Source organism: Podarcis liolepis (genome assembly GCF_965112155.1).
Source record: "Podarcis liolepis genome assembly, chromosome: 11".
Lineage (NCBI taxonomy): Eukaryota > Metazoa > Chordata > Lepidosauria > Squamata > Lacertidae > Podarcis > Podarcis liolepis.
In genome coordinates this window covers 30,387,907-30,406,115 of record NC_139565.1, presented here as the reverse complement: position 1 = coordinate 30,406,115, position 18,209 = coordinate 30,387,907, and the positions used below count along the sequence as shown (strand labels likewise).

The following is an 18,209-nucleotide window of genomic DNA, read 5'->3' as shown; positions in this document are numbered from 1 at the left end:
TTTGGCTACTTCTGGTTTCCTTGCTTTGACTCTTTTTGTTTCTGTCTTTTTATTAATACTTTTATTCATTGTTTTATTTTAATAAAACCCATACTAGAAAAGGGAAGAGGAAAAAGGACAGAGGAAGTAGAGGAAAGAGGGGTACGTCAGGTTATCCAAATGTGTGTAATTTCCTTATGACTCACACCGATGTTCCAGGAATAAGTTCTGGCTATTTAACCAACACAAATATAGGGTCCAAAAGGGAAGGACTCTAGGCAAAAAGTTCAGTGTATGTAGACCAAATATCCTTGTATTTATCTACAAGCTGCTGTCTACGGTGTGCCACATTCTCAGATATAGAAAGTGCAGTAAGGTGCACAGCCCATTGAATGATGGCTAGTGGAGACATGGGCGGCACTGTGGTCTAAACCACTGAGCCTCTTGGGCTTGCCGATTAAAAGGTCGGCGGTTCAAATCCCCGCGACTGGGTTAGCTCCCATTGCTCTGTCCCAGCTCCTGCCAACCTAGCAGTTCGAAAACACGCCAAAAGTGCAAGTAGATTAATAGGTACCGCTCCGGCAGGAAGGTAAATGGCATTTCTGTGCGCTGCTCTGGTGTCAATGTTCCATTGCCCCAGCAGCTGCTTAGTCCTGCTGGCCACATGACCTGGAAAAACTGTCTGCAGAGCGGTCAAACGCCGGCTTCCTCAGCCTGTAAAACAAGATGAGCGCCACCACCCCAGAGTCGTTCGTGACTGGACTTAACTCTTAGAGGTCCCTTTACGTTTACCTTTAGTGGAGATTTATATGGACTTTCCTGAATCTCAAAGAGGTACCCACAAAATTAGTGTGTTCTCTCACCTTTGTCCCAGAAGAAATTACTCCAAGACATGCCCAACTTATGTGATATAGCCTTGCCTGATCCATACCACATTGCCAGCAAGAAGCCGTCATATTTTTGTTTGCTTCCCACCCCCACACCCCAGGCTCTGGGGAATGTGCATATCTCAACCAAATGTTGTACATTCTCCAGGCGGTATGCATATTCTTCAGTCACAAAGTTCCATTCTAAAGCAGGGGATTAAAAATAGGCAAAACATTGTAAGCAGGCCTTAGTTAAGTCCCAATGGACTACAACTCCCATCATTCCCAGGAATGTTGGGAGCTGTAGTCCAAAAACAAATGGGGTCCCAAGGTTGAAAAACACTAGACTAAAGTATTATTTTGAATAGCAGATGCATTGTATACATGATGGAATGGTGGAATTGTAGACAGGTGAAAAGAAAACAACATTCAAGGGAGTGCCATAAAACATTGATTCTTGTCTTTAGGCAGCTGTAGCTATGCTACGAGGAGGAAGCAGTAGTGAAAAAAGAATTACTATGAATGTCCAGGCCATAAACATGAATCCAGAGCAGTGCTATGTACATATTTAACCAGTTATTAAGCCACTGGGCTGTGATTTAATCCCAGGTCTAGCACAATCATATTTTTTACTTCCACTGGGTCATGTTGTAATGGACGTTAGTGCTAAACCCCTATGTCTGACTCTTCACATCTCCTTTATTACTAAATCAAGGCCTTGGCATGACTATTAGAAAAGACACATTGTCTGAGGGGCTTAGATTAACAATGAACCTGGTAATTGTCCGGAAATATATATTTAATTCATAAAAAGTCTTAAATCATGACATAATGTTGAGGACGTTTTTAAAAGAAAATGAAATACTAGTAATCACAAATTAATTGAGAATGTTAGAGCTATTCCTTTTCCTGACAGCATAAAACTTTTTACCATTTTTGTGCCACCACTTCTTAAATTCTGTTTTTTCATTAATTCCAAGACGTTAATGATGAAATATATCCATTTTTGATTGCAAGTGGGTACAGAGCTAGACCATAAGGGTTGCTTTTTCCTGCTGTACATTACCCTCTTTCTCCTTCCTTTCTTCTATGGGAGGAAAGTTAGATTAGGCCTCCCCTCCCTCTGCTTTTAGGCTGTTGTGCTGGAATATAAGGAATTGCTTGGGTCTGTTCTTTACATACCCAGAAATTTAGAGATCTTATACACAGGATCTGCCAAACAAATGGCTGCAGCTGTCAGCATGACAGTGCTGTGCACCTGGTCATACTCTTTCCCTGCCTAATCATAATACCAAGTTTCTCAAAGCTGATAGCCCCAACCATATTTCATTTCTGGTTCCTCATTCTTCTACTCTTAAGTCCTCCACATCATTTTGCTTTCTTCTTCTTCTTCAGTCCCCATATGAATTTATCCTGATATACAAATCTTTGTTTGCAGTTTTGCCTAATGTACGCATTTCTGCAAAGCAATTTCCCCTAATATATGCAACTTCATTATAGTGTATGCATTTTGTACACATTACTTAACTGGAGAACTGCAATGGATACTATGGTGCAATTCCCTGAAAACTCCATGATAGACTGTATGTGCAAAAGAAATGCCTGTAATATGATTCTTAGGTTAGACTGGCAATAGTCCAGTTAAATCTAGGGCTGTGCACTGGATTCAGCCAAATCCTGAAGCAAATTGGGTCAATTTGTGCCTTGTCCAAATTGGGCTGAAGTAGCTGCAAATCACTACAGAGGAGATCGGTTTGTCCCATACAGTGGTACCTCGGGTTAAGTACTTAATTCGTTCCGGAGTCCATTCTTAACTTGAAACTGTTCTTAACCTGAAGCACCACTTTAGCTAATGGGGCCTCCAGCTGCCGCTACACCACTGGAGCACGATTTCTGTTCTCATCCTGAAGCAAAGTTCTTAACCTGAGGTACTATTTCTGGGTTAGCGGAGTCTGTAACCTGAAGCATATGTAACCTGAAGCGTATGTAACCTGAGGTACCACTGTACAGGGTTGAGGAGAATTGTGCTGATCTGAAGCTCAGGCAGATGTCAACATTTCAGTAGACGATCATCCTCTGCTCATCTCCGTGTTCATCACATGACCTTGGGCAAACAAAATCTTTCAGTTGGAGACACACACACCCCATTTGTAAAATGAGAGTCATAATGACCAACTTCAACCAAAGTTGGTAGGCATTCACTAGGTTCAAGGTGAAAATTACTTTGGAAAAAGTATGGTTGTATAAAGGATCAGTCGAAATGGCAACAGTACATATAGAGCTATCAGTATGACATTACTTATTTATTTAAAACTAATAAGAAGATTCTCTCTTCTTATTGTGCCATGTTCCATCCTACTAACACATAGGAAGGAATATAATATAGTATATACTGGAGCTGTCAAATGTATAACATATTTTCTAGGAGGAAAATGCAGAATGTGCAATTAACTTGCTTAGCATGGGTTTCAACAGTTTTGTATGTTTTTCAGAAAGAAATGTTAGCAGTCTGAGAATTGTTGAGAAGGCAGCATGCAACCTTCTGCTCTTTGCAAAATTATTTCCTTTATGATCGCTTCACTTGCAATGTTCATAAAAGCTGGGAAAATATGATGATCAGTTTTTTTAAAAAAACAAAACACTTTTTTGTTTTTTGTTTATAACACATCCTCATCCTATTCTAGCTATGGGAATCTGTTCATAATAACAACATTATGCACATATATTACTTCCTAGATTGGGAACTATCTGACTAAACTGAATGCGCAGAATATTAATCTAAGCCAAGTCATGGTATAGCCACACTGCATTGCTTTGAGCAGAACATTCACATTTTCATGAAACTAGCTTGGACTAGAGCTGGATCAGGGCCCCTGGTTTGATCAGCCAATATAATAACTTTGCTGTAGAGCAGATCCTGAAACACAAGTATTTAAGTGGTATATTATTGGGACATATAAATTGCTACCAGATCCCATGACTTCACCTACTAAGATTATTCCACCTAGGTTGAGATATTTAAAATCACAATGATTTTAATTGTTCCATTTTTTTTTAAGGTGTGTTTTTCTCCCACTGAAAAAACTGGGACACAGAAATGCTTCACTTTAATAGGGTCATGGCCAATATATCAATTTTGTTTAAGTGTGTCCTACATCCAATACTTTTTAAAGTTTTACTAATTTCTTTAATACTTAAGATGGATAATCTATTGTTTTAGCACAGAAATACCTTCATTATAAGGCATTTTCTTTGCCAAAGCAGCAGAATATTGTTAGTCAAACCTTTTCAAAGTTCATCGTTGCCAAAATTCAGAAATTTAAGTAGGGATTGCAAAAATGACCCATTCGTTGCCTCCTTGCTCTTGCTTTTATCAAAAATGAGTAATTTAGTGCAAGAGACATACTGTCAACTCCCTGTACAAAATATATAAGGTGAACTGGAGACAGAGAATGGGACCAAGAAGCTTTCCAAAAGTGGAAGTGCTATAGTACTAGGTGACTTCAGTTACCTCACAGTATTAATAAGTTCATGATTGAGTCTGTCTTCATATTCTGAGCAAAGTCCTTCAGATAACACAACAAAACCAATAAACAATTACAAGTTATATAATAGCCTTCTATTTAATTAACGCTTGGCAATTAAAGTTTCCCCAATATATTTTAATTTAATTTTAACATAAGACCACTGTCCAACCAATAGCTGGAGAAGATTTTTAAAAAATAAAATACGATTGTTGCTTGGTTGCCTGCCTCAAGACATCTATTTTTCCTGAATTCCCTCCTTTCCTCTCTCATCCCCTAAACTTGCTTAAACACAACTCATTTCTTTAGAAGCTTACCCACACCAAATGAACATACATAGAAAATTATCATGCTCACTGTGGAATTCTAATGGAGCATCTCTGATCCCTGCCGTTTACACACACTGGGTGCTTCCGAGTCCATATGTCTAACAGGGACGACTGCAGGGAGAACAAAGATTTCACGGATGGCTTCCGATGGAGTGCACAGGGGTGTCCTGGGGAAAAAAGTTACCTGCTTTTCCCCAGCACATTCTCCGTATCCCCAATTCTGTGCTACGGAATGCAATCAAAAGCTTGTCTGAGCATAGCCTTAAGCTAACCATCATCACTAATCTAGTCCCAGCACAGTATTTCACATCTTTTATATAAAATTTCAGGCTGGATCCTGGCTGAGGGCTGCTTCATATGTGATATGGAAGGCTGCCGGAAAAAAGTGTTTCTGTGGATTTGGGGACATGTTTGGGGTTAGTTTGATAATGTGGGGTCAATGCAAGCTTGGCATGCAGCCATGAATACTTCACACATGATCAAGGTGCTCCACATGGAAAGCCAAGTAGGAACGTTAGAGCCTTGGGCTACAGAAGCAATTTTCAACAGCCCTCGGCATCTAGGCTAGAATGTAAAAGACAGACCGGTCATGCCCTCTTCCTCATAACTATAAAAACCACATACTTCTTTTAGGTGGTTGCAGATCTCTTGGTGGCCAAGGTGCACCATGGTCCTTCAAGTCCCCCCACATGAATGGGAGCATTCTTTCACTATGGGTTTCCTTGCCAACTTAGCTCAGCCAAAATTCTCCATACGGATCTCATACTACCTTACTGAAATTCATCAGGATCATACCATATTGCAGAGCTCAAAAGATGAAAACTTATTAAGCAATAATGAGTAATACTAATAAGCAATCGAATTGCTTAATAACACAAGAAGCTGATATTTGGCATGTAATTAGTTCATTTCATCTCTTTTCTTTAACACTGGCAGGTTCCCCTCCCCCTTCTCCAGACTTAAATGATATAGAAGAGTATGAAAAAGGGTTCTTTTGAAGCTATTTTGTTTTCAGTAATAAGCTGATGGCTGCATAACTGGATTTGGCTTTCAGGGCATGACTATAGAAATGAGAGCCATAAGGATTCCCAGTTGTTTTGGCATGACAGCTGTATGGGGTAGAAGGCTCCCCATTTATCATTTTTGTGAAAGCCATATTTCTACGATGGCTGGAACTCCTTGGGGGTATATTGAAACTGACACACAGAGAAGCAGACAGGGGCGTTTACCCGGCTACATAACACCAAAGATTTTATTTCTTTTCTTTGCAAGTTCTGGCCTTTTCTATACCCCTCTTTCTAACCACAACAGGCATAGCTGAGCATTGTCGCAACAGTAATCTCAACCCCCTTGAATTAACATTTGAGCCCAGGTTTCTTTTTGAACTCTGTCTCCAGTTCATTGTCCAAGAAGAAGCTCAATTTGTTCATCGTTTTTTCTATATGTGTGTGTGTGTGTGTGTGTGTGTGTGTGTGTGTGTATTGAAGAAGGAGGGAGAAAGGTTCCTGATCAATGGTTGCCCAGATTTGGACATTCCACTGTATTTTTCTAATTTATTTATTTTATCCTATTTAAGATATTTCTTACCTGTCCTTCACCATAAGGTCTAGGGTAGGTTACAACCCTATAATCATATACAGTGGTACCTCAGGTTACATATTGTCAGAGCTGCTCCCAGATCCTAGCTCACAGAGGATCACGCTAGCCAGCGTTCACTTTATAAAAGTCTTTATTGAGTTACAGTTTCCATTTCCAAGCTGCTGCGTGCAGCTCTACGTCTTATAAGCTAGACCGGCGAAGCTCCGTCTGAGTCCCCGCCTCCTGTACACCAACTTAATACCCTAGCCTTACTCCACCTTTTCCGCCTGACCGTTCTTCTCTGGGTCCCTCTGCCCCCCGTGGTCTCTTCCTTCCTGGACTCTTCTGACGCTGACCCCCCGGACCCTTCTGTCTCCTTGCGTCGGGCTTTAGGACCTGGCTCCCTTTCCGGGCTGCTTACTGCGCCGCCTTCCTGTGCATTTGAACTTGGCGCACGCGCCCAACCTTCCACTTTCCGCTTGACCGTTTCTTCGCTCCCTGATGGAGGTGTGGCCACTCCTGACTCATGCCCTCCCCCCTGCGGCGAGCTGCTGGAGCTCGATACCTGGCGCCCTTCCTCTCCACTGCGCTCTGTTGGGGATGCTGGCCCCGATTTCCAACTGCTGCCCTCTGAACCCCCTCTGGACCCTTCTTCCTGGGGTGTCCCCCTAGGCTCCCCCCTTGCTCTGGCCACTGGCGCTCCTTTCTGTGAATCTTCTGATTCACTGGACAGACTCGGAGATCTCGGGTCGTCGTCATCACTCATCTTTTCTTCGGACTCCTCCCCCTCGCTCTCTGTTTCCTCCCTTGCCCTCGCCTCTGCTCCTGAACCCCTGACACATATGCTTCAGGTTACATACGCTTCAGGTTACAGACTCCACTAACCCAGAAATAGTGTTTCAGTTTAAGAACTTTGCTTCAGGATGACAACAGAAATTGTGCTCCGGTGGCGCGGCAGCAGCAGGAGGCCCCATTAGCTAAAGTGGTGCTTCAGGTTAAGAACAGTTTCAGGTTAAGTACGGACCTCCAGAATGAATTAAGTACTTAACCCGAGGTACCACTTTTACACCAAAATCCAATAAAGGAAATTGAAACAAACCAAAGAATGTACATCAAATAACGGAGGTGGTCTCACAAAAACCACAAATACAAATAGGTAAAGAAAAGTATATTCAGCAAACAACAGAAACAAGATTGCTGAATAATGCCGCTTCATGGCTGGTACTTTGTGGTTCTTGACAGACTTTATCAAATTTATATCAGAGACAATACAGATCGGAAGGTTAGGGAATTGATAGTTGTTGTTACATGGCAATAGATAAGTTGAAGCATCTCACCAGGAAGTTAAAGCCATTTTGTCTACTTTCAAGTGCTTGTGTCGGCATGGAAAACATTGGCCCAGCTGTGTGATGATGAGGCGTTTTGCATGAACAGCATTTGGTGTGGTGATAACATCTGTATGGAACCATTTGAAGCATCCAGGTGGTGACTGTAGTCATAATGTTTAAACTGGCTCTCAGGCAGTGATGGGAAACCTGTGACTCTCAGATGTTGCAGAGGTTGGCAATGTGAACGGGACTGTGTTGGTCACCTGGCTTCCCAACATGGCATATCGCTGCCACACCCTGAGTTCTCCACAGCCTTGCCCCTCCCCTTCTCAGTAACTGGCAGTACCAAGTCAGTGACGCAATCCCACCTGCAGCACCTGCTACTGACTACAATCCCCACCATCCCCCTAATTATCAGCCCTGCTGTCTGGGACTGATGGGAGTTGGAGTCCAACCACATCTGGGAGGGCATCAGTTCCCCACCCCTGCTCCAGATGACAAGAGGGATTTGATCTGATTTGTGATTTAAGCTGATCAGTTTTAAAGTGATTCTCACCGGTGACACTGCAATGTCATACCTGTGAACTGCTCCAGAAAACTGGGACAGCCCGTCCGTCCCCCCCGCAAGAATATGTCAGCCATTTGGAGTACCTTGCCCTTGCGTGATTTGGGGCCAAGTTCTCGCCCCCCCCCAAAGTGTTTTTTTTCCTGGGTCCACAATCTCATGTGGTGCCTCAAAACACTCATGGTTTTTTGCACCATACCTCCTAAAGTGCTATTTTTCAGGTCCACAATGTGCATTTTTGTTTATTGTGCCAGAATAAAGTGATTTTTCTGGATCCACAATCTCACATGGGCCAGGTTACTCGCATAGGATTTCAAACCTGGAAGATGGTGCCCCAGATTTGAGCTGTGTTGGAAGGTATGCAATTCAGGAGGCGCTCTAACATGAAAGTACTGGCATCTTTTCTTCCTGTTCACCTTTCATTTTGAAAATGAACTTTCTTTTCTTCAGTGTGCTACCAGTCTGGGGAAAATGTGTGCTACTAGTCTGTGTAAATGTTTTGACACTTTCCTACTAGATGCCTTTTTATGTATATAAAATAATTGCTTTACCCTCCTTCACGTTATAAACCTGTGACTAACTGTATATATTTCAACAAAACTGTTTTATTCCCCCCCCTTGTGTTCTCTCTGATATTTCAGCTAACTCCTTTGATTTTACATACTTCAAAAGTCCACTGTGGGGGAAGATGCTTTGTTCTTTCTTCATTATTTTGCCTAAGAAGAGAAAGCAAAGAAAATAGAGTAAAAAATTCACAGCACCTGCCCATGATGCCATTTCTTGAAGAAAAAAACATTATATTGCTACTTTCCTAATTTTTCCTAGAATTGGCAACTACCCCCACTTTCTTTTTGTTCTTCTTTAACAATGAATAATGGAGCAATATTTCCATGTGATGCTAAGAGGTGATCCTTATGACCCCAAATTTGCCCTCAGCGTATGATGAATTCAAAGGGGCACACAACTAGTTGAGAAATGACTGTCTGATTGTTCAGTCTTGCAAACAATTAAATTATCAGCACATGATATAGTGAGCAACAAATAATGCTGATACTTAGAAACTTGAGTTGGATGAATTTGAGCTGCTGAGATATCATTCATTAACAATTTCAGTATGTGGACTCCTTTAATATATGAACTGGTGTCCCCACTACTGAAGGCAGTTCCTCCTTTTTAGGACTCCACTTTATTCAACAGTGGGATGTATACAGCACAAAGCTTGGGTTTCCATTTTTGGGTACTCTTTAAGGTACTTGGCTACTCTTAAGGTGCTTTAAATTACCGGTATCTTAAGGTACTCTTTCACGGACTTGAACAAATTTTGTCCATGATGCCTATCATTACTCAGAAATTACTCAGTAATTATTTTTCTACCACTTTTCTATCCAAAGACCACCCAAGTGGTGCACAAAAGTTAATTGAAACATAAAAATTAAAATAAAATACAAGTTATAATCAATGAAGTCAAACACTGAGGGCAGTATTCAGCAAAATATTTGCACTTGTGCATGTACTATTGCTAGCCCAAAGGGACTTGCCCTTCTTCCCTGCTCCTACCATCCCCAGATATACTCCGCGCAGTTGGAAGGAAACCCCAGAACAGATTTAGGGAAGCTACAATGGGAGAACATTTTGTTGCACAAGGAGAGGTCCTTGTGCTGATGGAACGTTGGCCTCAGCACTACATTGAATACAACCCTAAGAAAATCAACATGTCAAGGATGACAGTGGTAGATAAATAAGGGAGGCTGGAACAATTCAGATCAGGAAAAGCAGGTGAAGAAGCCAAGCACACCTTTCAGGGAAGCACATTCCAAACTATAGGTGCCACAATTCCCAGGACCCTAGTTAAACCCAGCACTGTGAACTGGGGTTGGAATTGGGTTAGGAATCAATGGAACATTATTTCTTTACCGGTAACTCATTTCTAAACTGCCCTTTATATTTCCAGAGTGGCTCACAACCTTACATTCCACTAAAATCAGCACAGTGGGATGCAATAAAATATAATAAAACATATCAACATCCACAGTGGACCCGTCAGTTATTTCAATAAGCCTGGGATTAATAACCAGTAATGCCTGGGTGGGGAAAAATTATTTAACAAATATTGGAAACTCATTGGAGTTGGTGCTTGCCTTATTATGGAGGGGAGTTGATTCCATAAACTGGGTACCACAATGGAAACCTCCCCCAGGTGGCAACAAAACCAGGAGGACCTCCTTCAAAGATCTCAATATGAACAAATAAATCTAGATATTTAAGGTGTGTGAATGTATATATAAAAATTTACATCACAATCCATTAAATAAATAAATAAATTACCCAGCTGGGGTTAACAGAACAGACATTGGTACTAAAACACAAAATAATGGACTGTGAAAACTATTGAAATTCATTCCTAATGCCAGCAAAGATTCCAGAACCCACATTAAACCGTTGCTTTGGGGCAACCATAAACGTGGTGCTAAGTGAAAGCAGTATTGAAACAAGAACTACTACAAAGGTTTCGATTAGGTACTAAAATGAATCCATTGTGGGAAGTGATATGGACAGAAGAAATCCACAACAAAAGCAGACATGCAAGTAATGATTTCGGAGCAGCTCGAGAAACCAAAACAATGTCATCTTTCTGACAAGAATAATCGCCAACACATTTTAATCAAGGAATTCACTAGCTCAAATGATTTTGAGTGGTGGAATGCAATTATGTAATCGGCTGATTGAGTGCTTTGCTGCACATCTTGCACAACTGCTTTACTACATAGCCACATGGAACTCATTTTTGTGGGTTCAGACATTCCCCCAGTTTGTGCTACCTAGATATAATGGGCCTGCCAAGCCAATTTTCTAAGCCACAATGTGAACTGCTGCTGCTGCTGCTGCTACTACTACTATTACTACTTCTTGTTGTTGTTAACTTTTAACAGCTAGATCCTATACTTGTAGCTGACTGACTAAAGTCACTTCTGAGGGAAATGTGACTCTTTATGCTTACCCTTAGCCTTCCATGTCTTTAATTGCTTTCCTGCATCTTCAAGTCACTGCTCAAAACCCGTCTAATCCACAATGCCAAGAAATGAAAATATATCTTCATGTCATAAAAAAGAGAACAGTTTACAAGTTTATCAACAGCAGGCTTGCTGACATCAGGAATTTGTGTAACTATTTGCTTCATCGCACTCTCACTGCCAGCCCCTGGACATGGTTTTTTCCAAGTTGATACCTATGATGAGCTCTCGTCAAGTTAGCAGTTGTTAAAGACGTTTCTTTGGCTATTGGGCCTTATATTTTGCTGATGCTAAAATAAGAGTAACTCTTAGGGTTGAAATGATATGTATGAATCTTCAACTGTTTCAGACCTAACCTGCAACTTGAAACCCACTTTTGATTCTTAAGTGTATATGTCTTTCTGCAGTTCCTGGTAGGATTGTGAGGTAGAAAGGCAGGCAAAATTATTGTCCGATATCTTTAGTGGTTGTATAAGAGAGGCAGGTTTTCTGCCCTCATTTGGGCCTGCTCTTGCATTCACCTTCTCCTTCCCTCCGAAATAATATACTGCCAGTGGTGTGATACCTTATGTAATGTTGAGGAACAACTATTTGTGAGTAAGATGCAGTTCCAGGCTAAAGGTGTCTACAAAATAATTAAACAGAACAAAAGGATTAACAGATGTTTTCCAATACCCAACCTGTAATATATATTCCAACAGTTTTGGAAGAAGTAGTACTGGAAAGGTTGTGTAAGATCTTTGGACATGCTTGGGGAAACAACACCAAGCATTTCTAAATATTTTTCAGATAAACTTCCCAGTTTATTTTGCATTCAGCCAAGGAGCAAGCTTGTATCATATTGGTAATTGTTGCAGAATTTGTATGCTTTCCATTTTGGAGCAGAAAATTCACTGTTTCTTTGCCTACTCAGAAACTAGTGAGTGATGACTTAAAGGGGTATGATAGATACCCTCTTGGAAAAGACTCATTTGTTGACGTATGTGTGAAAAGTTGCATTTTCACTCTTCACAAGAGGCAAATGTATGGTTCTAATTACTTTCCAGGCATTTATCCTGTGGCTGAAATATTTGAATCCAGTCTCTGGGCCCGAGTGCCAATGCCCCATACTAATTTGCTGTAGCCTTCGTTTCAGTATTTCACATCTCCCCCCCCCCCCCATTGTCGGTCCAGGTGCAAGCTGAAGTCGATAAAAGCTGGCAGCATTTGTTTTATTGTGAACCTTATTCAGCCTGATATTTAATTACGTTTCCGTGTGGATTTGTAATGTGGATTAATAGTTTTATTGTAAGCCTGCGATTAGTTTCTGTTTGTTCTAATTTCTGTTTGGCTCTCTTGACCTTGAGGTGAAAATCCCCCACACAGAGAAGATGTATTCCCTCAATTTAATGCCAGTCTGAGGTGTTTCTCCTGCATCATCAGATCAATGAAAAGTAAATAGCCTACACTTCTTGTTTCACAGTGCAGTATTGATCTTTCTTCAGCTTTTGCTTCCCTTTTTTTCCCTGCGTCTTGTGTCTTTCAACCCCTGGGACCAAAGTGATTGCCATAGATTGGACAAGCTAACAAGCGCATGATAAGGAACTAGTGTTTTGTGGTATTCTCGCATACACATGCTTGGTATATAAACCCAGACTTCTCTGCATTGAAAGAGAGGTGCCATTTTGTGTATGGCACAAGTCGCTGTGAGAGACAAACCAGAGGGAAAGCAGTAGAACAACAGAGGATTTAATTCTTCACACCGGTCTTTTATTTTTGCAGCTGGTGCCAAGCATGGTAAGGACATCCCTGGACATTACTTAAGACAAGAAGCCCTGTGGGGAACGTTGTAAGCCTTTTCTTGCCTTGGTGAACATATGGGACTCTGGCAGCTTGGAAGGTAAGTCTGAACTTGAGACGGTAGTGACCATATTTTCATTTTTGTCAAGCCCTGTTTGAACGCTGGCTTTCAACATCCTGTGTCACACATGTTACAGGCAGAGCTTTGAAGTTACTAACAAAGATGGTTCTTTTTTCTTATTGTAAGTAAAAGATGGGTTTCCCATTGCTTCTCAGAAGTTTGTTTTGTTTGATTGTTTGGGGTTTTTTTTAAAAAAGAATGGGTTGATTTTAGGGAGGAGAAATGCATTCACTTGCCTTCTAAATGTATAATGTAATGGAAATACCATACTTTGAAAATCTAAGTGCTTACCTCTCTTCAAGTCTGTTCAAGCTGTGATATTATACACACTGTGCTATCTACACACACACACACACACACACACACACATATACACACACACACACTATGGGCCCTTCTCTGTCCAAAGTGTTCTTTGGTACACACAGAAAATGGATAAATGAATAATGGATAGCATATCACATACTATGCAATCTGTTGTTTCCTTCAAATTGGTAGATATTTGGGCTGTGCTAATCTGTAGTTTTCTGACATTTCTTTCGGTTTGTGGGAATACAGTTGTTCTCTCTAAAGGTGCTTATTAGTCATGAGTGCCATTGACTGCTGCTGGAAGAGAAATAAATGTAAATATAAATAAGTAATTCATCCTCAAGTTACTTTTCACCTCCCCTTTCAGACACTCTGCTAGAGCAGGTGTGAGGATATTATCATACTAGTTCCCTGACAGTAATCACAGATGTGCTGGTGTAGATGTAGTGAAAAGTTACTATTTTCTGTCTAATCAGTGAGGTTGTAGCCTTTTGTATATTAAGCACTGGAACATGTGCAGGGGCTTGTCACACTGCTTTCTTTTGTAATACTTAACACGTTCTCTGAGCTCCTCACAATTGCACACAAGCATTCCCTTCTGTAATTATTATTGCTGAGAATATCCGGATATACAGTCAGTACAATGTCCCTTGGACACCACTGCAATGCGGGTTACTGGACAGTATTTTCAGCAGCGCCATGGACAATGCAAGGTGTTACCTTTGTTATTTGAGTTGTTAAAAACAGAAAACATTGCACATGTCTCAAATTATATCTAATGCCGGAGCTCTTTTCCTTTGAAGCACTATGACATTTTTCACTTCTTGGAGCGAGGTGCTTGTTCTCACCCGAGCTATTATGTAATCCTCAGGGTAACCCCACTCCTGATTTGAACACTATTAATTTTCTATTATAGCATGCTAAAGATGCTCTGCAGTGTGGCACTCACCTGCATTATTGAGTCAATGACCAATTGCAGAGTTGCTTGGTGCTGGTTGGGGCTTAACTCAACCCTTCGGGATCTCATTTATTATTTGCAGATATTGATTTTTTTGTGGGGGAGGGGAAGCAAGAAGTGTGACTCTAATACTGACTTAGACCTAGACTTACAGCTGTTAACACTTAATGGTCTGGTGACTAAACAAGCCCTGTGTGAAGCTTGCACGTTTATGAAGAGTAGATCAATTGTACTGATGCACTAATAGATTATCCCATTCATTTGTTTTGTGACATTGGGGTGAACAACGCCTTTTGTTGTTGTTCTTTTGGCAATAGTTAAAATCTAATGTCCACCGTTTCTTCCCCAAATATCCTCTATTAAATTGAGGGTGGAATGACCACTATATATTCAGTTTATACAAAATGAAATTATGCTAGAAAGAAAGCTTCTTGTTCAAAGTTAGCCAACATGGTACCTACAGAGGTGGTTGGACTACATCTCCCATCAGCCCCAGCCAGCATGGCCAGTGGTCAGGGAAGATGGGTGTTGCCACCCAGCAACATCCAACAACATCTGAAGGGCACCACAGTGTCTAGTCAAATAATGACTGCATCAAAACATATTTTGAGCTTTATGTAAGCTAGGATCTTTTAAAATAAATTCCTAATTCAGGGCAAACCAATCCTGGGCAAACCAATCCTGACCACAGTAATTGTGGCATGTGCTAGGATAGAAGCAGGGGTGCCAACTTGAATAAAATATTGGGTGGGGGAGGTAAGCCCTGCCCCACAAAATCAATCACATGTTTTGGTGCATGGACACCATTTGAAAGGCAATGCCCATCAACTTTGGGGGTCTCCAGCCCCCTCAAATACTTTATTGGGGGGGAGCAAAGGGACCTTGCCTCCTAGGAGTTGGCTCCTATGGGTCAAAACATACTGCTGGTCCCTCCTTGTATGGCAAATGAACAGTTTTGGAAACTGTTCTCAAAGGCTGTCCTGAGTGCCAATGGGCATAAAGGCATGCAGGTATTAATATGGTGGTTGGTTCAGGGAATGAAGATGAATGATGCAGGTCTGTGCACATCTACACACACACACACACAGAGAGAGAGAGAGAGAGAGAGAGAGAGAGAGAGAGAGAGAGAGAGAGAGGAGTTTGGGACTGGTGTTTCTTGCAGTCCAATCTCTTGGAAGGAGCTTTGCGATAAGTCAGGATATAGGAAGGTGCTAAGGGCAAACAGGGACGCAGGTGGCGCTGTGGGTTAAACCACAGGGCCTAGGACTTGCCGATCAGAAGGTCGGTGGTTCGAATCCCCGCGACGGGGTGAGCTTCCGTTGTCCGGTCCCTGCTCCTGCCAACCTAGCAGTTCGAAAGCACGTCAAAGTGCAAGTAGATAAATAGGTACCGCTCCGGCGGGAAAGTAAACGGTGTTTCCGTGCGCTGCTCTGGTTCACCAGAAGTGGCTTAGTCATGCTGGCCACATGACCCGGAAGCTGTCTGCGGACAAACGCCGGCTCCCTCGGCCAATAAAGTGAGATGAGCGCCGCAACCCCAGAGTCGGTCATGACTGGACCTAATGGTCAGGGGTCCCTTTACCTTTTAAGGGCAAACAACAGGAGAGAGATGTTGCATTCATGCCCAGCTTGTAGCATCTGAAAGACATTCAGCTGACCAGAGTGCTAGACAAGATGGATCTTTGGTGCAAGCTCCCAGTGCCCCTTTAAATCAGCAGTTCAAACTCAGTAGCTGGAAGCATCTTAAGAAGAGATTTTAATGTTACACTTCCAAACTCTATCCATACCACATTTCACAACAGCACACTGAAGTGCAGAGTTGATTATTAAACTGCAGTGTAACTGCAGCTCTGTGTGGGGAATAGGGATCTCCTGAAAACACTCAGGACCCTTAACAAACTACAGTTCCCAGGATTCTTTGGGGGAAACCAAAGTAGAAGATGAGTGCTTTAAATGTATGGTGTGACTGTGGCCTTCAACTCAGCTGCTAGCAAGGTTGAAACCACAGAACTTCACCAGGGCTTGTTTGTGAACAGCATTCAGTGTATTGAGCCATTTTAAGCCCAATGTTGTTTTCTACTCACGCAGCCAGGAGTTTCACAATTGTGTGGCTACAAACAAGACTGCATAACAAACCAAAAGTCAATGCTTCAGCAAAATAAGCATTCATTTTCTCTGAGTGGAGCAGGTGTGGCTTTGATTCCTCCCCCCTCGTCCTACTTTCTGGTAATCAGCAGCATTTGTGGCTAATTCTCTCTAAATGCTCACTTTGTTCTTTGACTAGTAGTCTACCCATTCACAGCCAAATGGAGCTTTAGAATAATTTTTCTGCCCACTGCTCAAAGTATAGTATATTTCAACACATTTGTTATTACTGTGTTTAATGAAGAAGCAACTGTGTATTAATTGCAAATTTCATTTACTTCCGCGGAGTGATTATGCAAATAGGGATTTAGTCATCCTAGGCACCTATTATGAATGGGATTATGGGGCTATCTGTTTAGCCCATTTTGGTGTTGGCTAACTTCTAAAATCTTCCTGGAGCTTTTAACTGTGTATTGACAAATGTACTTTTTTCTGACTGACGGTCGAATAAAAGGTTGATGATGATGAATGGGATTAGCCATGGGTGATGGGGTTCAGAGTTAGGTCCCATATTTCTAGCATAGCCATACCATTCAAGTGTTATGATCAAATGTTAAGCTACCATGTGAAGAGGTCCAGTGGGGATGAGCATCATCATTCCACCGCCTCTCCAGATTGTTGAGGGTAACTTTCTGAAGCAGGGAGCCAAAACGCCCTGAGTTTAAACACATGTGGAGAGCCTTTACCGGTGCACAAGATGCTGACAGTCACTTTCCACAAATAGGTGTATGACTGGGACAGTGATGGAATGGAGTTAGCATACCTATCGTCACTCCCCATCCCCCTCTACACATAGTAACTTAAAACTTGATCATAATGCCTGAAGATGGAAAGGATAATGATGAGTATCTTGGTAAGAAAAGTGATTAGTTCACAAAAAGGCATCATCAAATTATAATGGATAGATTTCTTTGGGGACCATGGACAGCAGCATTGAATATTTGTACGTTGGTTTGGAAGTCAAGGGCCAAAATGCTGCTTTCTAAAAGCACCATTTTGGCCATGTAAGACCATTTAGGTCTTATTCAGTTCACTTGGCCTATTGTGTATGTCGTTACTAGAATGAAATGGAGCAGTTCACTCAGCACTGACCTGCTGCTTGTCACCCATCCATCACCTTTCTTCTTCATATGACATCAGGCGGGATATTTCAGAAGACATAGAGAGCAACTGTTCTTTATACAAGTCCCGGGGTTGTTTCTCTTTCAACATTTGCTGCACCTTGTAAATAAAAACATGAAGAATTCAGAATTGTTCATCCTGCTAACCCTATGAGTATTCTGCTGCTATAAATATTAATTGCCCGGGCAACAGGGAGGTTCATAGAACATTAGGTCAGGTTGTCATATATATTGCAGACATGGGTAACTGAATGAAATGTAGCACACACTAATGATCAAATTTATCTCTGCAAAACATATCAAAGAATTAGGTTGGGAACCCCCAGTTTTAGGACAGGGGGACAGTAGCAATTAAATGAAATTACTTCTCAGGGAAATACATATCGCTCTGTTACCTTTTAATATATAAATAAATCCCCTAGTCACTTTATTTGCAGACTAACAAATAATGTTTATTGAGAAAAACTAGAGAGAAGAGTATAAGTGAGGTCTTATACCGTAGCTTATAATGGTCAGATCACTAGAATTCCATTTTGTCTCTTTCTAGCAAAAAGAATAATTTCAGGTCATCCCCTCCACAACTGACTGCATATAAAA

At 41.5% G+C, this 18,209-nt stretch overlaps 2 long non-coding RNA genes across 3 annotated transcripts in view; one reads left to right on the top strand and one right to left on the bottom strand.

Annotated features, from left to right (window-relative positions):
- The window catches only part of LOC310688738, a 474,996-nt gene that overhangs the window by 263,437 nt on the left and 193,350 nt on the right, over window positions 1–18,209 (top strand). For both annotated transcript variants that reach the window (XR_014517114.1, XR_014517115.1), the window contains one exon: window positions 12,942–13,059. This is a non-coding gene — a long non-coding RNA (uncharacterized lncRNA). The remainder of the gene's footprint in view (window positions 1–12,941; window positions 13,060–18,209) is intronic.
- LOC310688745 lies at window positions 8,755–17,760 on the bottom strand. Its single transcript, XR_014517129.1, has 3 exons — window positions 17,584–17,760; window positions 13,547–13,683; window positions 8,755–8,885 (listed from the first exon to the last, which is right to left on the bottom strand). It is a non-coding gene; the product is annotated as an uncharacterized lncRNA (long non-coding RNA).